We start from the raw sequence: 26,025 nt of genomic DNA on the forward strand, positions 1-26,025 counted from the left end.
CCAGTTGAACCCTGCGTGACAGGGAGAAATTTTGCATGCAGGGAAGGGAAGAAAGAAGAAGATAGCAAGAAGCCAGTGGGACCTCTGAGTGAGGGAGTGGTAGTTCTTCCACCAGATCTCTTCCCTCAGCCTCCAGTGGTTGTGAGAGATCTGAGAGGCGTTTTTCCAGAAGAAAAACGCTATCGGTCTTGGTTGACGTTGAGACTGTCGACGTCGAGAGTCGAGAGGAGGTATGGCGCCGACTTGCTCGCCATCATTGACTGGCTCGACGCCGCATAAGCGTCGATGCTCAACGTAAAAAACAAACTCAAGGGACGTCGAGACCTGCTTCACACCACCAACCGACGTCAAGAGATCCATCAACATCAGGGGATTCCGACTCGCCGTCGCTGAGAGGTAGGCGGGCGACGGTGAGAACCAAATGCCAAAGAGAGTAGTTGACATCAAGAAGCCGGTCAGCATCAAGATCGAGCCTACATCGACAGGGGTCAATGGCGAGAAGCAGTTCAACGTCGAAAACAAGTCGGCGAGAGAGGTAGGCGTTGAGGCCAAAACCACAGGAATCGAGAACATGAATCCACTGCCACCAAGATGTACTTGTAAGCCCCATCAGTTTGTAAGGGACTGCAGTGGTAGATAGATACAAGCGAGAGGTCTGTCTGATATCAGTAATGGTGTTTGTGGAGGACATGCTACCATCGAACCCTTCATCTGCTGACATTTGTTCGACTTTGCCACCAATAGCGTTGCTTCAGCACTAAAACAGTATCAGTAACCCCTGTGCGTGCAGAACCCAGTCCCTCATGTGCAGCTAGAATGAAACCTAACCTGAGATCCATGTTTGATATTACTCTATCCCACACTCCTGGAATTTGAGCATACAGAATATTTTTTGCATCTAACTTGTAGGAGTACTTGAGTGGAAAGCTTTTTGGCAAGGCTGTGCTGTTTTTGCATGAAGCAATGGCAGCTATCATGGTGCTTACGTCTATTCTTCCGCTAGAACAAGTGATTGCAGCTACGGCAGCCATTCATACTACCCTTTTTGCAGCTTCATCAGCTAATGAATTTCCTTCAACGTGAATGCCATCACATTGATGACTTAGCATGTGTATCACATGAGCTCTCTGCAAGTCTTGTTCCAAAATCATTTTGTGCTTTTTTGTGCAACCTTTTAAGGCTTTAAACCCATTCTGAACCCATAGTGAAGATATTCATTGTAAGACTGGACACAGTAAAACGAATGGCACGCAATAAGTGAGGGGAATTCCCGATCCATTTGTATTAGTTCAAGTAATAGGGCTTTTAATTCTGTCAGCTGTGCTGTGCAATCTCCTAGAGCACAGCTTTCCAAACTTTTCATGTTGGTGACACACCTTTTCGACAATCTCCACCTAGTGACATGGTAATGCGAGTGAGTGTAGCAAGTGAGCCTGAACCACTTAAGGGGGGCTCGGGGGGTCTCCTCCCGTGAAAATATTTGAAAAAATAGTGGGCAAATGGTGCATTTTCAAGTAAATTTGAGAAAGCAGGAAGGTTAATAAAGCAATTGTGAATCTGTTCTAACAAACACAGTGACTGGCAAAACTGGGTGTAAGCAAGGTTAGGTTTGTGCCTGAAACAAGAATATGATGATGCACACATTGACACATGCCCCAGTGATTTACGGCACAAAAAGGGCGGGTGCACGCACTGCCAACCCTTTCAACCATGCACAAAGTCCGCCTGCTGCCTTGCTGAATATGAGTTATACAAAAATCCGTTCAGAAAGGTGGAATTGTGAGTGGTAAAACAGTCATTCAACTTATCAGCCGGTCTCTGCGCATTGAACGCAGGTGGGACCGCTTTCCTCAGCGCATCGCGACGAAAGGCAACAGAAAATAAGATGAGTCATATGTTTTTCCATTCAGCACTTTGAGGTAAAATTAACTGCATATAAGAGATAAGGACAAATACATATATGTCATAGAAATTGTAAATATCAAAATATATGGGGACACAACATATCTCACGGAAACCTTTCATTGATTTTGTTAAAAAAAAATATGATTTATAATATAACACGCATACATTTCCAAAACATGTTGTCCTTTATGAGTAACAACATGTAAATATGTGCAAGAATGAAAATGTTTGAATGAAAACAACAGCACTTGCTATTTTATTGAGTTGAATGAGGTGGATAGGATGAACACAGCTGGTCAATATTTGGTGGAATATTAGAAAAAGACACTCGCATTTCATCATTAAGTATTTTCAAGCTTCCCCATTTCAGTGTCATGTTTAATTTCAGCTAATTCTTCTTCAAAAAGTGAAAAGTTCCCAGTTGCAGTTGAAAGAAAGGTATTTCTTATGCAATCATCATTTTTGGATTTCAAGGTTTGTGAAGTAATGATGAAGGTTCTCTCCGAGCAATGTTAAATGGTCAACAATCAGCAGGCTGATATCACATTTCAGCGGGCACTCAGCAGCTTTGGAAAACATTTCAAAATTTCTTTCTTTCACTTTGCTTTTCCAAATTGCTCTTTTGTCTCTCATAGCACAAGAATTACAAAAAGTGAATAAAAACAACAGCACTTGTCTTACTATTTTAATGAGATATATGAGGCTGATAGGATGAACACAGCTGGTCAATATTTGGTTGAATATTAGATAAAGACACTCGCATTTCATCATCAAGCATTTTCAAGCATCCACGTTTCAGTGTCTTTAAGTTTTTCATCATTGAAAAGGATACTTCACAAATGCATGTAGTAGAAAACTGCAAGAGAATTTTTAACGCTTTTGTACCTATGTTTGGATGCATTTTTGTAACACGAACCCAAAAGCTGTCTAACTCACCCTCAGCATGCATCATGAACATACTTCAATCATTTTTTATTTCAGCTAATTCTTCTTCTTCAGTTAGTGAAAAGCTCCCAGTTGCAGTTGAAAGAACTGGATTTCTGATCCAATCATAGTCTTGAATTTCAACATTTGGGAAGTAATGATAAACTTTCTCTCTGAGCAATGTTAAATAGTCAACAATCAGCGGGCTGATATCACATTTCAGCTGGCACTCATCTGTTTTGGAAAACATTTCAAAACTGCCTTCTTTCACTTTCCTTTCCCAAATTTTTATTATGTCTCTCAAAGCACAACATTTATTTACTGGTGTTAAGATATTTTCTCCTTTTCCTTGCATACTGGTGTTAATTTTATTCAAATGTTCAAATATGTCAGCAAGATATGCCAATTTTGTGCACCAAAGTTTGTTTTGAATTAGACCGCAGAATTGCGATTCTCCTATTAACATGACTAGAGAATCTGGATTTCATTAAAGACACGGAGGCTATCATTATGCATTAATCCTTTTAATGCGTCACAGACAGCCGCACTACATCACAAAGACAGGAAACAGTTCTAGAATGTAGTGCCCAGGATATAAATGGCATGAGACACAAACAGACTGCCTCTTTTAAATGCAAATAAGAAAAATAAGTTCAGAAGAGTGGTCCAACTTGGTCTTGAAATTGTAGGTAGCGACGAATCCGACAGGGAGGCTGGAGGATAGATGATTATGAAGAAATATCTGAAAGGAAAGAGAGATCGGATGAAAAAAGGGGGTAGTAAAATCCGAAAGTCACAGTTGAAAAACAAAATCTAAACATCATCAAAAGAATATAGATTCAAGAACATCATGAAAGAACACAGCTTAAAGTACAAAGTTCAACAAATATAACTACCAAGGGAGTGGAGCAAAAGGGAGGGATAATGATAGCCTCCGTGTCTTTAATGAAATCCAGATTCTCTAGTCATGTTAATAGGAGAATCGCAATTTCATTACAAGACCGGAGGCTACATTATGCATGTTGGTAGCCATGAAGTACTACATCCGACATGTGTTCAATAGGTTTACAGTAGTGGTGAGCAAAGGTTGAGGCATTGGACCAATCTGCAGCTTTAAGAATATCATCCAACTTTCCTCCAGACCAGAAGGATTTGCTTGCCATAGCACCTCTGAGAGAATGAGCTTGGAACTTAGAAAGATCAACTCCAGCTAGATTCATTACACATTTGACCCATCTAGAGATGGAGGAGGAAGCAACTGGTTTAAAAGGTTTAACAAAAGAGATAAGGAGTTGATTGGCATCTGGAGGACGAAGGTCTTTCGTTCTCAAGTCATATTCTCTCATACAGTCTAAGACGCACAATTTCTTGCAAAGGTCAAAACGAGGATAGAAGATTGAATCTGACATGGTCTTAGTTCTTCTAAATATGTCAAATTTAACACCAAACATATCGTAAGATCTATGAGAAATATCCAGGCATTTCACATCTGAAACTCTACGACAGGAGATAAGGCATAAGAGAGTAGCAAGTTTAAAAGAAAGGTATTTCCTGTTAAGGCATGTGTTATCTGGCCAGGAACAGAAAAGGTCTAGGATAGCTTTAACATCCCACATGGAATTGTACTTAGGTCTGGGAGGTCTCTTAAGTCTTATACTTTTCATCACTCTACAAATAATATTGTTCTTACCTACCGTTTTGCCATTAACCAGAGAGTGTCCTGCGGAAATTGCAGATCTATAACAATTAATAGATCTATAAGATAAACCCCTGTCGAATTGTTCTACTAGGAAGTTAACTATATTGACGATAGGAGCCTCCAAGGGATCCAAGTCCCTCTCCATGCACCAACAAACCCATTTTTTCCAAATGTTGTTGTATCTATAATGAGTTCCGGGTGCCCACGATTTTCCGAGGAGGGACAGAGCCGATGACGAAAGGCCTGACAGCTCGTTGGATTGCCTGACACTTTCCAAGCAAGAAGGTTCAAATTCCCTGAAGAGATTAGGTGGTGATCTTCTCCGTCTGCGTTGGTGACCAGACCCCCTTTCGCTGGAATGAGGAAGGGGATGTCGCAAGAAAGTTCGAGTGTGGTGGGGAACCAAGCCTGAGAGGGCCAAAAAGGGGTTATCAGGATCATGCAACATTGGTCTATTCTGACCGCCTGTAGGACTCTTTGAATCATTGCAAAGGGAGGGAATGCGTAAGCTCGGAGGCTTGACCAGGATTGAAGAAAGGCATTCACCGCTAGAGCTCCCGGGTCTGGCATCCAACTGAAGTTCTTCGGGAGTTGGAAAGTTAATCTGCTTGCAAATAAATCCACATCTAGTGGACCCCAAAAGAGAGAGAGGGCGTTGAAAATGTTCACATTGAGCTTCCAATCTGTACGATCTAAGAGGAATCTTGAGTTCCAATCTGCAGAAAGATTCGACTTCCCTGGAAGATATTCCGCTTTCAGGGAAATCTTGTGTTCTAGACAGAACATCCAAAGCTTTTTCGCTAAGGCGGATAAATCCGCTGATTTGGTTCCGCCAAGGCGGTTGATATAGGATACTGCAGAGACGTTGTCCATCTTGAGGAGGACAGATCTGCCTTGAAGAGAGTGTTTGAAACTCATTAGGGCATATAACCCGGCTGTCAGTTCCCAAAAATTTATGTGGTGGGAAGATTCCGCAGAGGACCATGCGCCACCGGTGTTCTGATCGAGGAAGCGAGCACCCCAACCATGGAGGCTCGCATCTGATTCCAAAACAAATTCCGGGACAGATCCGAAAATTGCTTTGCCATTCCACGCGTCCAGATTCTCTAGCCACCAAGAGAGTTCTAATCTCCCTTCTTGGTCGAGAGTCACATAATCCTCGTACCAGAGACCAGAATTCAGGGCTTTCCTCTTTATTCTCTGAAGGGTGCGGTAGTTCAGAGGCCCTGGAAAGATAGCTTGGATGCTGGAAGAGAGGAGACCAAGAAGACGGGCTAGTTCTCGAAGAGTTAAAGAGTCTTTTTTTAGGACATACCTGATTTCTTTGCGGATCTTGGCGATCTTCTTGGAAGGGAGGAGGAGGAGACAGTTCGAGGTATCTACGGTGAAGCCGAGAAATTCTAGGGATTTTGAAGGAGTAAGGATGGATTTCTCTCTGTTTATAATGAAACCGAGACTTTCGATAAGGTGGATGGTAGTAATGAGATCCTTCTGGATTTGGGAGTAGACTTGAGACATGATAAGAATGTCGTCTAGGTAAATAATGAGCCGGATACCCCTCTCTCTTAGAATACAGACAATAGTCCTCATTATTTTGGTAAAGCACCAGGGAGCGGAAGAGAGACCGAAAGGGAGAGCTTTGAATTGGTACAGGCGCTCCTTCCAAGTAAACTGAAGGAAGGGCTGGTGTTCTACTGCCATCGGAATCGTAAAGTAGGCGTCCTTGAGGTCTAACTTGACCAACCAGTCTCCTTTCAAGAGAAGGTCCCTTAGAAGGTGAATACCCTCCATCTTGAAATGTCTGTAAACTAAATATTTGTTCACCTCTCGAAGATTTATTACTGGTCTCCATCCCTTGTCTTTTTTCTGAACTAAGAAAAGGGTACTGATAAATGTTTTTGAAGACCAAGGTACCTCTACGATAGCTCCTTTTTTGAGCATTGAGAAGATCTCCTCCTCGACGATCTTCTGATGTTCGACAGAAAGAACTAATGGATTCGGGGAATAACATTGGAAGGGGATTTCTAAAAAGTCTATTCTGAAACCCTGAACGGTTTCTAGAACCCAAGGGTCTTGAGTTAGGGACTCCCACATGTGATAAAAGAGTTTTAGCCTGCCCCCTACTTGGGAAGAAAAGGAAAGAGGAGGAAGACTTACTTGCAGTATTTGAGATGTTTTGATTTCCGCGGGATCTGAAGCCTCTATTACGAAGTCCTCCCCTGGCTCGGCGTGTGTAGAATTGTTGGTTTGAAGGGTAGAAGCCTCTACCAGAACCTCTGAATGACGAGAAGGGCCGCTGTGAATTGCGGCCGAAAGAACGGCCCCTTCTTCCGGCCGGACCAAAAAGGCTTGAGTTGAATACACGTTTCATATTTGACTGAGCCCTGTCTAGGGCGGTAAAGGTGGCGACGTATTTGCCGATAGACTTGATCATGTCCTCCCCGAAGAGAAGACCTTTGGGGTTGTCTGAAGGTTCTTTCTCTGCCAGGTCGCTGAGTTTTGGATTAATCTTGGACAAAATAGTTCTCCTTTCAATGTTTAGACTGGAGTTTGCGTTACCAAGGAGGACGATAGCTCTCTGGCTCCATCCGCGAATAAGATTAGTATCAAGGGGCGTATTGGAAATATGAGACTCCTCTGCAAGATCCAGGATCCTGGTGAGGGGCCCAAGCACGTCAAGGAGGAGGTCCTGGCAGCCCTTGAGAGCTCTCTCCAGACCCTTTCTAGGGTCTTTCCCCAGTTTAAATAAAAATGTAATTAGATCGGGGTCAAGGTTGGGGGTTTGAGTCACCTTATCATGGATGGTGGGTCTCGGGCACTCAGATTGAGGGTATTCCTGATCTCTCTTTCTAGAGAGTTCCTCAGCCATCTCCTAATGAACTTAGAAACATGTTCTTGGGGAAACCACTTAGAGCTGTTAGGGTGAGAGATACTTAGGGGGGAGAACATTTCCTCTCCTAAAGGATTGAGGATGATGTTATCAGAAGAGGAAGGTGATTCTCCTTCGCCAGTGTTGAGATCTGGGTCTTGGTTAGGGACGTCAAGGTCCAAGACGAATTCGTCATAGGGGTTGTTGAAATTTTCTTCCTCTGAATCAGAGTCTGCAACATCCTTCCCGTCAAAACGGGATGTACCGCGAGGGGTACCAGTCAAATTTGTACCGCTAAGGGCACCCATCAGGTCTATGCCATGAGTGGCGAAGTCCTCGTTTGAGGCGCGAGGAATTCGCGCAGAATTCGTGCTGCTGATTGTCCTCAAAAAGTTTAAGCAGCATTTCCCGCAATTTGTATACACGACAAAGCACGCGACCTCTTGAGAGCCAACGAACGTCTGTGTGCAGAAGGAGCTTTTTAAACCTTGCCCCCATTTGTTCACAAATATGAGCAAATATTCTTGATTTAAGAGGTCGGCTTTTAATGTAATTGACCATTTGAATAACTTTGTCCATAACTTCCCTTAATTCACTTCCAATGGTTTGCGCGACTAGTGCCTTGCGATCTAAAAAGCAATGAGTAAATATTATATTTTCACTTTCTTTCTTTGCTAAAGCTAAAAAACCTTTTGTTGGGCCAACCATTGAGGGTGCACCATTCGTGCATATCCCGACACAATTTAACCAGAACAAATTATTTTCCTTCATGAAGCAATCCAAAGTTTGAAATATATCCTCACCTCTAGTTCTCAATGGAAGTTCTAGGCAACACAGGAATTGCTCAATAATTTTGTCACTATGAATAAAACGTATTAAAACCAGTAATTGAGCTAACCCACTGACATCTGTTGATTCGTCTAGTTGCAATGTAAAAATCATATTGTCGTCTTGAAAAATATCCTTCATTTGCAGCATACCGTTAGCAGACATATCTTGAATCCGCCTTCCAATTGTGTTATCTGCCAAAGGGATTTTATTAACTTCAATCTCAAATTCTGGCCCAAACATTGTTCGAACAATAGCACAGCAAGATTGCCTTATGGTGGTTTCGGCAACAGTGTGTGGTTCCTTGTTTTTGGCAATTATTTGAGCAACCAAGTAACTTGCCTTTTGAACTTTCTCTGATGTCTTCATTCTCTTTGTGAATGATGCAGACTGCTTCCTTATAGATTTTGCAAGCTCAATAAAGTATTCTACTGGTTTTTCTGACAAATGGCTGTGTTTTGTGGTAAAATGACGTTGTAATTTATTTGGTACCATACTTTCATTTGCAAGTATTTCCCCACAAACTAAACACTGGGGACAAGGATGGTTTTCATTACTAGAAAATGTGAACCCCAGTTTCATATAAGCTTTATTATATAAACGAGGATTGGCGATTTTCCCTTTACACTTCTTACGTACTGAGACAGACATTTTGTTCTTCGAAAACGTCATCGTCACCAGCTTTTCGCTTCCGAATTATAAACTTATCTATTTTGAGTTTCTGTTTGCCTTCCGGGGAAAATGAAGAAATGTGGAAATCTAGAGATAGGAAGAACATGAGATACGAAGTTTAACAATCTTCGCCTTGCTTACAGTCTTCATTCTCTTCAGTAACATTTCAGGATTTGAGTAGAAGATAATCATGTGAAATCAGAGCTCTGAGCATAAGGTGGGACAGAAGTAATAACTGCATTGATGCAGGCTCTGGCAGACTCAGGATTCCAAGTGAGCTGTCCAGAACCCACAATTATATTCCATCCTTTATCAGAAGGCCCTTACATTTCCATGCCATGGTCTTCCCCGCCAAACTAGATAGCTTACTTTCCTAAAACAAAAATCATTTTCTCATTTTTAATCTACTTATTTGAACTGGAACCAATCAAGAGATAATCACATAAACAACCACATATTGCTCTGCTATGACACTGAAGCCTTTTTGACTGGATCAGAGACAGGCAACCTAAATGCACGCGGAAAACATGCCATTGAAGGTGGAAACACCACGCCAACATTGCCTCAGGGAAATTCTTTTTTTTTTTTTTTTTTTAAGTTTGAGTTTATTGAAGAAATAAAGAAGGGAAGGAGAGGGGAGGGGAACGGGGTATAATCATCATGATAAACATATACAAAAAATAAGCAATTCAATAGAAACTCTCATTAAAAGCAAATATAACAAGCATGTAGCTTACATGAACAGAGCCTACGTATAGGAATGAAAAATACCATATAGTATAGTAGAACGTAATATCATAACAAAAAAGGCATTAAAGAAACAAGAAAATCATGGTGGCGTACGCACCTCAACTGTGTTAGGATCTGGAGAGGCGTGCACTGGAGCAAAGGAGGAGAGATAGGATACCAAAGGGAGCCAAATCAGGTCGCGTTTAATTGCTAGGGAAACGGGAGATACGTAATTAGTATTGAGGCGATGATGGAAGCAAACTGCATTCCACCAAGATTGGTAGGAGACATTTGCAGCCCGCTTCCAATTAGAAGTAATAGTATGGAAAGCCACAGCAACTAGAAGGTCAAGTAATAGGTAATGGGAAGGAGATTGCGGGAGTGTCAGTGATAGGGAACCTAGAAAAACTTGCGAAGGGGAAAAGGGAATTTGAAGTTGGAATATCTTTTGTATTTGCGTCCAAACTAGGTGCCAGAACTTGGAGATAGGAGGGCATTCAAACAACATGTGTTTGAGATCTGCAATGGGACAGGAACAGGACCAACAAATAGGGGATGTGTCGGGCGAAAAACGGGATGAAGCATGTGGCGTACATAAAGTTCTATTATAAATGAAATATAAGGTTTGGGTAGTATTAGCAGCTCTAGAGGCTTTACGAAGCTTAGCCCATATTATGTCCCAAAAAGGTATTGGCCAACCCTGAGAAAGATCCAATTCCCATGCATTCTCGATTTTAGATTTTAGTCTGTCAGTGGAGTACCGGAAAGAGTTATAAATAGCAGAGGCTAAGAGAGACGTCTCCAATAATAAAGAAGTAATATCGATAGATGGCGCCAAAGAGCGAAGATATAAGATCAGGACTGGGAGAAGGGCATTGTATTGCGATCGAGCAGAAGAGGGCAGTGAGAAAGAGGATTGAAGTCCCTGGAATGAGAGAGGGGTATCTTGGGAAATTAATTGAGAGATCCAACACAATCCTCGAGAATGCCATGTCTTCCAAAAGATGGTGCGATTACGAATTTTGAAAAGAGAGTTGTGCCATATCGGTTGTTCGTGAATGGAAAGGAGGGAGGGATAAGATGATATTATGTAAGGGAGAAGGAGAGTGCGGGAATGAAAAATAACAGGCGTACGAAAGCGAACTAAAGAAGACGTGAAGGATAAGAACTCGCGAAAGGTAAAGGGGGATAGAAAGGAAGATTCCATACTTAACCAGACGGGCGGATAGTGCGGAAGATCAGAAGAGAACCAACGCGTCGATTGTTTCAAAGAGAAAGCTCGATGATATTCTCTGAAATCCGGAAAGCGCACACCAGACTGAGCCTTATCCTTGCGCAATGAAGCCAAAGCTATCCGAGACCGCTTGCCATTCCATAAGAATTTCAGCAACAAGGAATCAATCCGTTTAAAGAAGGAAACTGGAATGTGTACTGGAAGCATGGAAATGGTATAAAGAAGAAGAGGGGATAACATCATTTTTATAGAATTGAGCCGACCCCACCAAGTCAGAAAGAGCGGGTTCCAACGTTGAATAGCCGTGTCCATTTTCTTGAAGACATAATCAAAATTAAATTTGAGCGTATCAGACAAGAGAGGAGCGAACCAAACACCCAGATATTTGATCCTAGATGGTTGCCAGGAGAAACTCGTTTGGGAAAAAAGATGCTTTTGACAAATAGGGTTTAAAGGTAGAATCTCGCACTTATCAGCATTTAGGCGATAACCAGAGACCGCGGAGAAGGAAGACACCTGCTGGAGAAAAGAGGGAATAGAGGAAACAGGATCAGAGCAATAAAAAAGAATATCATCAGCATAGACTGAGAGTTTAACCTGACGCGAACCAAATTTAAAACCAGAAATACTGTTGTCTAGACGAATTTTGGTAAGAAAGGGTTCCAAGGCTAAAACAAAAAGTAGGGGGGATAGAGGACAGCCTTGTCGCACTCCCCTGTGTAACGAGAAATAATCCGAGGTCATCCCGTTGACAAAAATGGAAGCCTGGGGATTAGAATAGAGTCAAGAAATAATAGAGATGAATTTGGAAGAAAAGTCGATCCAGCGCAAGGCCTGAAACATAAAATCCCATCCAATCCTATCAAAGGCTTTCTCCGCGTCTAAAGAAATAGCCGCGAAGGGAAGTGACAAAGAGAAAGCCTTGCTAAGTATATTAAGAAAAACACGGGAATTGTCAGATGAGAGACGGCCCTTGACAAAGCCTGATTGTTCAGGACCAATGAGATCGGGTAAAAGGGGATCCATGCGCAATGCCAAAATTTTAGCCAGAATTTTATAATCCGTAGTGACCAGTGAAATTGGTCTGTACTTTTTGCATAACGAGTGGTCCCTATCTTCTTTGGGAATTAAACAGATTAAAGCCTGTTGGAAGGAGCCACTGTAAGAACCCGCTGCAAGGAAGGATTGGAATAATAATAATAGTTTAGGGAGAAGTAGAGAGGCGAAGTGGCTGTAAAATTCAATAGTGAAACCATCAGGGCCTGGAGACTTACCGTGCCGCAATTTAGAAACAGCATGGGAGATTTCAGAGACCAAAATGTCCCGTTCTAGGGCAATAAAATCAACTTGAGAAGCCGGGGGGAGGGAAGCGAATGAAAATTTGAAAGAAGATCCGTAGTCTCCGGGATGTGTTCGGGGGTATAAAGATTGTCATAAAATTTAACAAACTCAGAAAGAATGTCTTTATCTTTAAAGCAAGAGTTCCCAGTGGAAGTCTTAATGGACTCAATCTTTGTACGCTCCTTTCTTATCTTTAAGTAATTGGCCAAAAGTTTCCCCATTTTGTTCTTACCTCCATAATTCCTGGAATTACATTTTAGCAATAGGTTAGAGGCAGCATCAGTTGTAAACTTATTGAAGGAAATTTTCGCATCAATAAGCTTTTTAAGAGAAATCTCAGATTTAGAAGCATGATAATCAAGCTCTAAAGTTTTAATATTAGCTAAAATGCGTTTGGATTTGGCTTCTCAAAGTTTCTTTCGTCGGGCTACAAAATTAATAATAAAACCTCTAGAGGCTGCTTTAAAAGAATCCCAAACAGTAACAAAAGAGGAATCAGGGGTATGATTGAAAAGGAAAAATTCAGTGGCAAAGGCAGTGAATTCGGAACAAAAAGTAGGTTCCAAAAGCAAAGCATTGTTGAAACGCCATCTGCCAGAGTGAGGGGAAAAAGGAAGTAGGTCAAGGTCCACATGAACCGGAGCATGGTCCGAGATTAGGATGGAACCAATGTCAGAGCGTATAACGTGCTGGGATAGGGATTTACTAAGGAAGATATGATCAATGCGGGATTGTGATTGATGTGGAGGGGAGTAAAAACTGTATTCTCTAAGATCAGGATTACACAATCTCCAGATATCCACCAAGGCATTATTTTGAAAGGTGTTAACAAATTGAGAGTGCAACCTAGAGGGGACAAATTTAACATTGGAATGACGATCGAGGAAGGGATCAACAACTTGGTTACAATCTCCCCCTAGAAGTATGTAATCTCCAGAAAGGGAGGACAGCTTAGTTGAAATAGAGGGCCCAAATCCTCAATCCCAGTCCCAGTTGGGGCATTCACATTAAAAAGAGTGATAGGAATATTATCTATAAGCAGTGTAACAATAACCCATCGACCATCAACATCACATTCGTGAGAAATTGAGGAAACATTTAACTTTTTATGTAATAAAATCACAACACCATTTTTCTTGGAAACTGTGGGGGAGCAAAAAACATGACCCACCCAACAACGCTTGAGTTTTAGAGCCTCCGTTTCAGAGAGATGAGTCTCCTGAAGGAGGACAACATCAGACTTAAGTCTCGCTAAGTGTGATAAAAACCTTTGCCTTTTAATGGGATTGTTTAAACCCTTAACGTTCCATGATGTAACACGGAATGGAACAGCAAAGAAAAACAGCTAACAGCAACATGCTTATTACTGCAGAAAAAATAACTTGAGAAAACGGAGAGAATTGTAACGAATTGATGAAGGAGAGAGGGCAGAAGGAGAGAAAGCAAAGAAAAAGGAAAGGAAAGGAAAAAAAAGGAAGGAATCACTATGAATATAATACTGAATCCAAGGAAAGGAAGGAGCAAGAAGGGGAGATGGGAGGTGAAAGAAAGTGAAAATAAAGAGCAAAAGGTAAGAGATCAAGTGCAGGAAAAAGGACAGAAACAAAAACCAACAAGAAGACAGTACACGTTCGAAACGAACGACTGAAAAACATACTTACAGAACGAAAAACTCAAGAACGAGGATGGGGTGATGGCGCCGGGAGACAACGACGACGACAACATCCAGAGCAGATATCAAACCTCAACTACCATGGATCCAAAAATGCAGCATATAGAAAGTAGCATGGCATATCAGGGTAGGAGGGAGGAAGGAGATGTCTGTAGAAACAAGAGAGATATACAATTGAAGGGAAAGACGTGTCACAGGGGAACAGGAAACAATTGAACTACATAGGGGACACATGAACACATGAGAGTGAAATGACTATCGGAAGAAGAGACAGTAGGGGATTCACAACATCAGCGATAATGGAGAGACAACAGAATCATAACACAACGAGTTCCAAGAAGAAGTAGCAGGTCTTGTCAACCAGGTCTGGATACATCCATAACATCTGGGCCTTGCCGTTGGAGAAATGCCTGCAAGGTTGCAGGGTCTTCATATGTGGTTGTTCTATCTTTATATGTGACCTTGAAGAGACAAGGATGTAGTAGTCCATATCTAGCATTCAGGGCCCGTAGTGGAGGTCGCATGTCCAAGAACTTCTTCCTTCAATCTGCAGTGGCCTTGGAGACATCTTGTGAAAGATAGAGGCGATGACCTTCCCACATAATTTGCTTCTTGAGCTTGGCAGCTGAAAGGACCTGTAGGAGGTCAGTGAATTGCAGGAATAACATAATGACACCTCTAGGCTTACTAGCGACCTTCGGTCCAAGGCGATGAGCCCTTTGGATGTTAATGGAAGTTAAGGCCGGAGCATCTAAGATCTTGGCAAGAAAGGATTGGAAGAAGACGGTGGGGTTTGACCCCTCTGTAAGCTCTGGAAGACCATATAGGCGTAGATTGTTCCTACGATTCCTATCTTCCAAATCCTCCGTCTGACGTTTAAGTAGAAGTATCTCCGCCTCCATTGACGGAATATGGGAACAAGAGGATTGCGAAGAGTCTGTGGACGTTTCCAAAGTTTGAACACGGGACTCCAGAGACGACCATTTTTCCTGGATAGCCTACATGTTCTTTGTGGTAGCTTCCATAAAGGGTTTGAATGCACGAAGTTCTTCCAAAATGAGATCCATGGAAGAGGATGAGGAGTTACTCCCTGGGGATGGTGGATCCTTCTTCAGGCGCATAGAGGAATCTAGAGAGGACGCCAGTTTTCCTTTGTTGCGCGCTTTTGGGATGGCTCCTCGTATTAAATCTGATTTTGGTGCCATGGAGTCTTCCATGTCCTGAGGAGGAGAATCCGAATCTGAGTCCACAGGTAATTGAGAAGAAGTAGCCAGCTTTAAATTCCGGAGTTTGTCCATGAATAGTCTAAGAGTCAGTTGAACGAAAGCAATAGGTTAATGATGAAAATACAGGAAACCTGAGACCAAGGAAGACAGGCAAACACGAAAGACAGGCTGAGGTCACCACAAGGCGAAGCAATGCTGAGTCGAAGCGAAAGCAAGCATGGTCATGCGGAAGTAGAATGAAATAACAAATGTGTGAGAGGAAACACAGTTGTGGCCCTGTAAGACATCTCCAGAGTTAGGAAGTCCTGTTAGCGACCTCCCTTGTAAATGTCCAACTTCAGGGCAGCAGACTCCATAAAAGCAAATGCGAGGCTCTCAGCCGGCCGCCGTGAGGAGACGCAGCTGGCGGAGAAAATGGCGGGTAATTGCGCAGGAGCCAGAGCTGGTACCGCCGAGCGGCATGCAGGAAACGCCTCAGAACCGGGAAATAATGATGTTCCAGCTCACCTCATGGTCCAAATCATGAAACACGCTGTCCGACAGGAAAAAGACGCGCTTTATTAAACAGTTCTATTGTGTTCCATGCATTTCAAAGGCACTCCAAATGTAGTTTGCTTCCATTAACTGCCAGAACACCATAACAGGTTGCCTGTCCATAAATACATCAGACAGGACCACGTTCTGCCAATCGTTCAAATGAAGCTGGGCTTGGGCAGAATAATTATAACTTTGTAGTGCAACACTGTACCTGTATTCCAAGAGGCACAAATCCAGACAGCTGCCTTCTGTCAAGAACCGAAGTGTTGCAGTTGGTAGCGAAAATGGCAATGCTATGTAGTACATTTAGAAGAGGTGCAAGCTCAGCTATTTCCAACAAGTGTAAAAGCATCACCTTTAATTTCAGAGATGGGACATAACAGGTGTTCAGGGTAGCAGGCAGGTGTTTTCAAATAGTGAATTTCTGTCTGAGGAAGTCAGCGGTCAATAACCTTTCTTTACAATATTGCTGTTGCAAATGACTGAAGGGCCAGTGTTGTAGAGCAGAAAGTCAAATGTTGTTATAAGTGGTTCACATAAATTACCTCATCAACATAGCCTCTGTGTTTTATGAGGTGTTAAATCATCAATACACAGTCTATTTATTTTTAAACTGTAGACTTCCACCATTATATAGAATGGAAGAAACTATCTTTTCACTCTGAAAGTCTCCACTGTTAATAAATTATGGTAAAAGCTGCCAGAGAATTCCTGTCTTCAATTGAAACCCTTCACTGCACAAAAGGGTCAAATACAAGTCACTGGCATACAATGTTGCAATTTAAGCAGAAGCTCTCCAGATTTTCCTCAGCTGACGTGAACCCTTGAGCTGAGTAAAGCACTTCATTAGCACAGTTCCCGGGCTTCACAAGTCAGCCCCACACACAGCGCGTGAATTATAGTAGCTTTAGTAGCTTTAATTTAAGTTCAGCTGAAAGAGCTCTTCCTAAGGAAAGAGAAGCCACTGCCTCACCTTCCGGTCCTTCCACACGTTAGCTGCTCCGTAGTCCATGAGGTGAATTTCCTGTCAGCATTGGAGAAAGTATTTACAAGGGCTGTGACAAGCTGCAGGTGCCTTCATTTGAAAAAAAAAAAATAACACTGTCTCATCCGCTCTCTCTCCGCTGTCACAGAAGCAGTTTATAAATCATCTCTGCGCCACCGAAGACCTGCAGCTGCCGGTCTGGGGCTCCCCACAGCCGGAGCTCCGGTTCTAAGCGGCCATCTTCTTGCGTGGCCAGACCACGCCCCCCTGTGTGGCCAGACCACGCCCCCCCTGCGTGGCCAGACCACGCCCCCGCTGCGTGACCAGACCACGCCCCCCTAACCTCAGGGAAATTCTAATTAAGTTGGAGGACCACGTTTCTGAAACCTCTAAAATGGTTGGGAAATCAAACTGTTGCCCAAGCTGTGTTGAAAATTATGGCTGACATCTTTCAAGAATCTAGTTCTAATCCAGTCAATCATATCACAGGACTTAAGATTAGTGTATAAAACAATAAAGCAAACACAAGGAGATGGTGGGCGGAGCGCTGAAACTTTACAGACACTCACCCCCAGTCACAGATCTGGGTTGAATCCATCATCATTCTTTAGTTCACTTCACCACCTCAGTGAAGACCCAGCTATATGGCAATAAATTTACACTGGAAGAGTAAGCAGTAAACACAGAACTGGAATCTCAACCAATTTTGAAAGTCAGAAATATAAACAAAGCATTTACTTAACAGCAAAAAAACAACCAGAGTGCAACACTATCTTGATGGCTAAATGAACAAATCTATTTTTACAGTTATATTCACAGACATCTCAATCCAGCATACAGTAAGGCTCACTTTAGTGCACAAGTAACTGACCAGTCATAGGATGGTAGGCATGTAACACAGGTTATTTCAACATGGTGTTTCAAGTGCTCAGCTTTAAAAATGAATGTCTAGATTAGAATTAGAGAAGCCGGACTGAGGCAGCTTGCTTCTGTGACTACACTCCCAGACCACAAACAATGCCTGCATTCCGCGAAGGTAAATTTGACCCCAGCTGTTAGTCGAGCCCTCAGTAATTAGAAGGCTTGTATCTCATGTATGAAGAATGTTTATGAGCTCGTATGGGGGTCGGACACGCTTGAAATGTGAGGAATATGGATGGGCGTACCGATAAAAATGAGCTCCATCTATGACAAATAGCAAAGATTGTCTGGCTGCACAGGCAACTTGAAATGAAGAACCAAACATCAGTCCTGTAACTTCAAATTACTCCCATGTCTTCTCTGGCCAAAGAAAAAAGGTGGCTGTTTGTTTATGGCACATGGTCTAGAAAACAGCTACAGTCGCGACTCCCTCACCTAATGTATATTTAACAGAAAAAAAGCATGCTCTTCTTAAAAGGTGTAAGGTTCGGCTATCAGCAGAGACCCAGTGGAAGAGTGCAGTATAAGTATAAGAGTAAGACCCCACACCACACCCTTGCCAGAATCGAACTGAAGCATGTCATTAGTGAGAGTAGCACAAGTGCTGATATTGCATCCCATGTTGGATAGTTCTGTGTAGAGGACGAACAACCACCGAAGTAGAGCATGGCAGAGATTCGAAGGACACCCTGTTCAGTTATGAAGGCTGTCTCTATGGTTTTGGTAAGGGCATCATAAAGATGAAAGTGTCTCCATAATATGAGGTGAGACTGGAGGGTTGGGTGTCTCGGGGACTGATGGAGGCGATTACAGACACGGGCTAATATGGATATCAGTCGCCCGCTGGTAGTGTGTTTACAGCGTTATGCAGCATAGGAATGAGCAAAGTCTTCCAAGAATGAACGCTGATAAGGTCCCAGGTGATGGCGGTGACCTATCTTTGTTTGTGTTACTTAGGACCAGTATTACATGTTGTTTATGTGAGATGGTATGTATAGCACAGATGGTAAATGGGTCGAATGCTGTTAATGGGGATAATGTCATGAACCCTTGCATGGGGGAATCATGATGGAAAGGGGCGCAGATAGGGTGCAAATACAGCGACACTCTCAGGTAGTCTGCTTTGTAATGGCAGTCACAATGAGGCCATAATAATAGTGCAATGTACTAGTGCCCTAGTTATGGCGAGCTCATGCTAAATTGGTATTGGTTGTTGGTGAAGAGCCTAGGTTGTAACTGTTTATGTCAAGAGGCTCCAAGGTATATATTCGTTGAGAACATCCTTGTCAGTAGACAGGCGTAGGACCCATCTTTGTTCTAGCCGGAACAGTGCCTTCTTTGACATGCCTGGGTGTGATTCAAGTACAACCCATTCAAACGAATCGTGGGCATGGTGTTTCTCGAGGTAGTGTGCAGTCATTTTAGTGTTGCTTCTGTGGCACCTAAAGTTGCTTTTATGTTCCATCATGCGTACCTTAATCTGTCCCATCGTCATACCTATATACAGGAGACCACAAGGACAGGTCAGCATGTAAATGCAGTTGGATGAATTACAGTTTGTGTGTGTCATGATCAACCAGGTGACCCCATTGGGGAATGTCAGATCTTTGGTGATCTTGGTTTGGGGGCATACAGAGAATGAGCCACAGGGGTAGTGGCCTTTTACAGGCGGCAGACTCCACAGGGTTTTTTGAGAGTTGGTATTAGGCTGTTAAGGTCTAGTGTGTATGAGCAGATCTTTAAGGTTGCTAGTGCGCTTGAATGCAAACCTGAGAGTAGGTAAGGGCAGAGTACCTGTGTTCAAGATATCCCAATGTTTGCGGATTATGTTCCTGATCCGATTGGAATCAGAAGTAAAGTTGGTCACACATGTAATGGCATTATCTGGCTCTCTTGTGACGTCTTCAAGCAGGATCTCACGATTGTTATGCTTTGCTCGATAGCGTGCCAAGGAAACTGTTAGTTTAGGGGATTCGCGCCTGATCAGCTGGTAGTCTTGCAAGGTGCTGCAATTTCTTCTGATGCGCAAGAATTGTCCGAAGGGCAAGTTTTGTCGCAACGCCCTAGGATGGTGACTGCTGAACAGCAACAGGCTATTCTTGTAAGTGGGTTTCCGATATAAGGAGGTAGTAATCTGACCTCCATCCAGTTTGATCAGAAGGTCAAGGAAGGGGATTTAAGTTGCTGAAACCGTGTGGGTGAATCGCAAGAATGGATTTAGTGTATTGATCCACTTGCAGAATTCTTCACACTTAGTGCGATCTCCTTTCCAGAGGATTAGAATGCCGTCTATGAAGCGTCTCCAGAGCAGCACGTTCGCTCGGTATGGATTGTGTGGGTTGTTAATCTCTCTTTCTTCAAAGGCTGACATGTACATACATGCCAGACTCTGTGCGAACGTGCTGCCCGTAGATGTGCCTTGCGTTTGGTGGTAAAGTTGGGTGTTGTATTCGAAAAAGTTCTCGTTTAACGCCAAAGTGGCACATTCCATCACGAAAGGCACTGGTGTCGGTGAGGACCATTCTTGGTTACTCAGGGCATCCTCAATCACCTCCAGGGTGCCCGTCTGTGGAATTTTAGTGTAGAGGGCCTCCACATCCAGGGTGACCAGGAGGTCAACTTCTTCTGGATGTGGGGCCCCCTCCAACAGGCGGAGGATGTCAGTCGTGTCCTTGACAAAAGACGGAGTGGCCTTTACCAAAGGTTGGATGAAGTGGTCCACAAATTTGGACAGTGGTTCCAGGATGGACCCAATACCAGAAACAATGGGGCGACCTGGAACTGGGGTAACACCTTTGTGTATTTTAGGAAGGCAATAGAAATACGGTGTCTTCGGTTCTTTTGCAAGTAAGACATCTGATTCCTTTTTGGTGATCCAACCCTCTATTTCTGCAGAGAAGATCATTGTAGAGATGACCCTACTCAACCTAGGGGTAGGATCCTCCCCGATAGGGGTGTAGTACCTCCTGTCGCTCAGCTGTCTGCGACATATAGTATCGTAGTCCGAAGAGGACATGATCACCGTGGCCCCACCCTTATCGGCCTGTTTAATCGTGATATCTTTGTCATTAGCCAGATCCCTAATAGCGGTTGATTCAATGGCTGACAGGTTGTGGTAGGGGGGGTCGGTGCTAGATTGGTTCAGATCCCTGAGCACTGCCTGCTCGAATGTGAGGACTTCATTGGGTACCATGCTACTATTGGGAGTAAAAGTAGATGGTTTGTGTAGACCGGAGTCTTCCATGAGAGGTGGTGAGCGGTCCTGGAAGAAAGTTTGTAATCTTATCTTCCGAAAGAAGCCTTGGACCTCGCAAATGTCACGGAATTTATCAACCTTGGGTGTGGGTACAAAGCCTAAACCTTTTTGGAGGACCCTTTCCTCAACCGGAGTGAGGACCCTGGCTGGGAGGTTAATGATTAGTTTCTCTTCCCCCTCGTTTGGTTCCTGGTCTCTACTGATCTTGCAGGTTGTTCCTGTACTCTTTTGTGCCCTCTTCTGTGCCCTCTTCCTCTTCCTCTTCCTCTTCCTCTTCCTCTGCCCCAGCCACTGTCTAAAAAAGGTGGCTCTGTGCCATGTTGAAAGAAGGGGGGAGGGCCTTGTTGGTACATAGGGTAGTTCGAAAACTGGGGTCCCTGGTATGGTTGCATGTTGTAAGGGGGGTACATAGGTGGTTGGCAGTTTCTGGTTTTCTTGTTGTTCCAGCTACCAGTACTAGAGTCACTATGGGATGATGATCCCCTCCTGGATTGGCCTGAGCTTTCATCCTCCTCTACTTGGCAGATCCCGCCTGGTCAGGCCCCCATTGCCTCTGCATTCTGCACTTCTTTGAGCAGGCCTCGGGCCTCCGACTGAACCCTGATAAGTCGCCCCTGGTTCCCCTCCACCTGTCCCGCAAATGTTTTGACTGGCTATCCAGCATTCCTCTTTGCCATCAATCCTACTAATATTTGGGGATATGGATGACCTTGCTCCCTGAGCTCAGCTGGGCCCTCAACATTGCTCCCCTGGTGAAGCGGATTAGGGCGAACCTCCAGAAGTGGCAACCATTGCCCCTGAACCCCATGGGGAGGGTCGCCCTATTTAAAATGATGGTGCTCCCCGCTTCCTTTATGTATTACAAAACACCCCCGTGGGCTTTCCGTGAACTCGATAGCTTCGCCAGCAAGTTTTTATGGGGGAAAGGTACTCAACGTCTGTAGGATCCCTCGTTCGATGGGGGCTTGGGGATGACCCATCTCTATTCGTATTATTTGGCTACGCAGCTTCTCTCCATACATGATTGGTTCAACGGGGGTTGGTCAGACCCGGCTTACAGGCTCGAGGTCGGGGAATTGGGCCTCGCCAGGATTCAGGCTATGTTGTATGAGGCCCCTATTCCTTCACGCTTGCCAGAGGTAACGCGCTCTGTGTTGCTAGCCTGGCGGGCTGCATTGCGGCATACCAAATGGGCGCCCACATTGACCCAATGTACACGCTTGTGGCAGGGGACCTGGCTCAGAGAGGTTAACGCATTGCAAGGTTTCAGGGCCTGGGATCTTATAGGCATTTTGCAGCTGGGCGATGTGTGGGTGGGGGATCACATGCGGTCCTTCGATGAACTTCAAAACAGATATTCCTTGTATCAGTCACAATTCTATAGGTATTTGCAGTTGTGCCATGCCCTCCACATGCACCTTGCGACAGGTATACGTCTTCCTGACCAAGGCCGCCTGAGGCTCAGATAATGTTCGGTGACCTGGGGAGGGGTGGCATCTCCCGCATTTATCGCACACTGATCAACAATGCCCCCACTTCCTTGGACCGACTGCGGACTCAATGAGAGGGTTGGGTGGGAGCCATGGATGAGGAGGATTGGCGTGACGCCCTTATGGCTCCTAGGATGGTCACTGCCTCTGCTACATTGCGCTTGGTGCAACTATACTATTTACATGCTGCATATCTCACCCCGATGCGCCTTCACCGAGCTGGACTCAGCCCAACTTCCGCTTGCGCTAGATGCGGTCACGATCCCGCAGACTTTTTCCATATGGTGTGGGCATGCCCCCGCTTGGAGCGGTTCTGGGGGGAGATTGAAGAGGAACTCACCAAGATTTTGGGGTGGGAGGTCCCCCATGACCCAAAGCACACGATCCTAAGCATTACTGAGTGGATACAATGTCTTCGTATTTGGAATGCTGGCTTTCGTTACCGCTTCTAAAGTCGGTATCGGGGTTACTACAATTATGCGTTTCCCCTGTGCTAGTACTCTTTCTCTCCTGACAGCAGTCTGTACTACCGTCAGTATTTTTTCTGTTGCTGCTAATCTATTTTCAGCATTCGTGTACAAATGAGATTTGTATGCGATTGGAACTGTCTCACCTTCATTGAATGTGATGTAGGTATACCCTAATAACCCAGGGACGACCCGTATTACCAGTTTGCAGATATTTACTTGTGTCTGCAAGTGTTCTGAAGCTATCATGTCAGCTTGAACTGAACGTAGAGTGTCTGTATGTTTTTGAGTCCTTCCTGTTTGATAATGAAATTTGAATTTCTATGTGTCTCCCTTTTTCCCTTTGGTCTGTCTTCAGCCCTTTTTTCTGACGGTCCTTCCCTCTCCGAGCTTTTTGATGAACCCTGAAAGGAACGAAAGGAACAAGTATCAGTATTCTGATACCTGTCAGGTTTTCTAATATTTTCACGATTCCTAAGGTTGTACCTCTTTTCAGAGGACTCCCGTTGGGGAGACCCACCCCTTGATTGTGAAGTCTTTCCTTAATTATTTTTGTTAGGTTGATTATTATCCTATTTCTTTTTAGAAGAATTGGGACGTGCTTTGAGTTCTCTTTATCAGAACTACTCACCATTTGTGTTTTCCATGGTTTGGCTCCCAAACTATCTCTACATAGTGAAGCATAGGTTTCTTTGATAATTTTAGGTAATGAACGCTCCTGATTTGCAGGAGTTGTTTCCCTTAAGCGTTGACGTATAGCCATAGCTGCTGCTTCCCCCATGATGTTGTCAGCATAATTGCTAAGTCTTGGTCAAAATTACCCATCATTTTCATCCCCAAGTCCAGGGCAGGTCCTGCCCCATTCTCATTCTGTATCTTTTTCAATACTTCAGGAATAACTGCTATGGACGGGTACTGTGTATTCTAATATAAACTGCAGCAAAGATTGTTCACCGTGTGGTACAATCCTCAATTGAGGGAACCATTCCCATTGGCATGTAAATTGTTATCATTCTGTGTTTTCCCTGCGGACCCGTAAGGGGAAATACTGCCTCCAACTGTGCAATTTTTTGGGCAATCCTGAATGGAACTTGATCCCTTTTTGATGGGAATGCACCCATTATTGCCTTTGGTGTCTGTGGACTAATTATTGGTTTGTGTGTAGTCTGAACTGTACCAGGTGGAGTAGCTCTTGCAGGTTGTAGTGTGAGTGTTCGCATGACAAACTGGACAATGTGTCTGTATAGCCTAACTACTGGGAGTGTGTCTGTCTCAGGATATGGAGTGTAAGTTGCTAAGACCGGCCATGTCGCTCCTCTTGTGCTGAGCGGACCAAGTCTCACGACTGAGGTTGTGTGATTTAGGGTGCCTTTAAACCAGTTTTTATGTTGCTGGTAAGTTAATGGGACTTCAATGTCCTCTTATGGGATATATTCTTCTGGTGGATCCACTTCAATGTATTCATGGAAAAATAGTGTCTGTGGATCTCCAGGCGGGAATTTTACCTAAGAAAAGAATACTTCTGATCCGAACACATCGTGTGCCTCAATCATGAAAGTCATATCTTACTAAATACACAGCAAAATTCTGAGTGAGTCAAAGGTGACACGAGGAACAAGAACCAAATATTTCAGTTTTTATATAAATTCATTCATTTATACATTTTACCTCCAACGATTATTTGCAAAGGCCATCACAATACAGAATCATAACAATAACAATAGTGACAAAAGTGAATCTTATTATCTCATGTTGCTTTTGTCCTGATGAAGACCCGCACCGACTTGCTAGTAGTGCATTTAACAGGGTTGAAACGTCGACAATTTTCCCCGGACCAGCAATTAGAGTCTGCTTAAACTACTGAATTGTCTTAGTTCGCAAGACTACCTTAATTTTTTGTTCGCTGGCCAATAATAACTGAGACCTTTTTAAATTACACTGTACTTGTCTTGCACTCTATTCACTGAGCACTAAGATTCACTTTTGTCACTATTGTTATGATTCTGTATTGTGATGACCTTTGCAAATAATCGTTGGAGGTAAAATGTATAAATGAATGAATTTATATAAAAACTGAAATATTTGGTTCTTGTTCCTCGTGTCACCTTTGACTCACTCAGAATTTTGCTGTGTATTTAGTAAGATATGGTTTTACCTGACAGAACCATTGTGTTTTTGACATAAGTTTGCCCAGGATACTGGGTTACCCCATTGGTTGCTAAAATCAATCATGAAAGTGACATGGCCACCTGTTGCAGGTACGACATGTTCTAACAATCTGGCAGCAGTTTTCTGTGATGTTAAGAGCGTTAGCAAATTCGCCTCCATCGGAACTTCCAATGCTACTTGCAGGTTCAGTCATTTTTAAAGGAGAAGAAAGTAAAGTTTAAGAGGTAGGGTTTAGCACAATATGGGAACTTCTAATCATTACAAAATTGTCTAAACCTTCAGCCAATACACAGGGTGTACCTGCTCAGCTGAGGCAAATAATCCTTCCCACTTCAGAAGTCTCTAAAAAATGCGAGTAGGGCTGTCTGAGAAAGCAAGACTGAACTACTCAGATCTTACTGTTACTATAAGAACCAAACCAATGTTGGCGACACCATGGCGTGTAGTTCCTAGGACCCCCAGGACCTGCACGTGTTGAATGACCTGAACTGAAAGCTTGGTGTGCAGACAGACTCTGGACACCACCACAGGATCAGTCAGCCGTTAGACCAGCTAGCTTTACGGTGCCACTACCAACCCTTGTATTCTACAGTGGTGTATATAGTTTCTCGCAACCACTGAACATGACAACCCTGATTCCTCAGGTATCGTGGACAATAGTGTAAGGGTACAAACTGAGCTCCCCTGCTCCTCTAGTTTAATTCCTCTATATATCGTATTTCATCATTCGCCCCTTGCGCTTTATGAACTTAAGTACACCTCAAAGCGCTTGGCTAGTCATCGGACTCCTGGAAGTCACCTTCGAAGCGCTGGTTGAAGTCTGACCTATGTGAGAAGCATAAGGTGCGGTGTTTAAGGATTGGACACTTGCTCCATGATGGTTATATCTGTGCTCGAGCGGGAGATAAAAAGAGCACAAGCCACACTTCCATATCACCCTGTGTCTGGGCTTCTACACTCAGGAGACTGCAGGCAAAAAGAAGATATTGATTAACAACTAAAAAGAGATTGCTGAAACCTCCTAACTAGCTGCTGCAGAGAAAACCTTTCACACATAAAACTGGGCTTCTTGCCACTGAAGGAGAACTTTTCACCTCTTTA

This window comes from Triturus cristatus, chromosome 5_1 (assembly GCF_964204655.1).
Source record: "Triturus cristatus chromosome 5_1, aTriCri1.1, whole genome shotgun sequence".
Classification (NCBI taxonomy): Eukaryota; Metazoa; Chordata; class Amphibia; order Caudata; family Salamandridae; genus Triturus; species Triturus cristatus.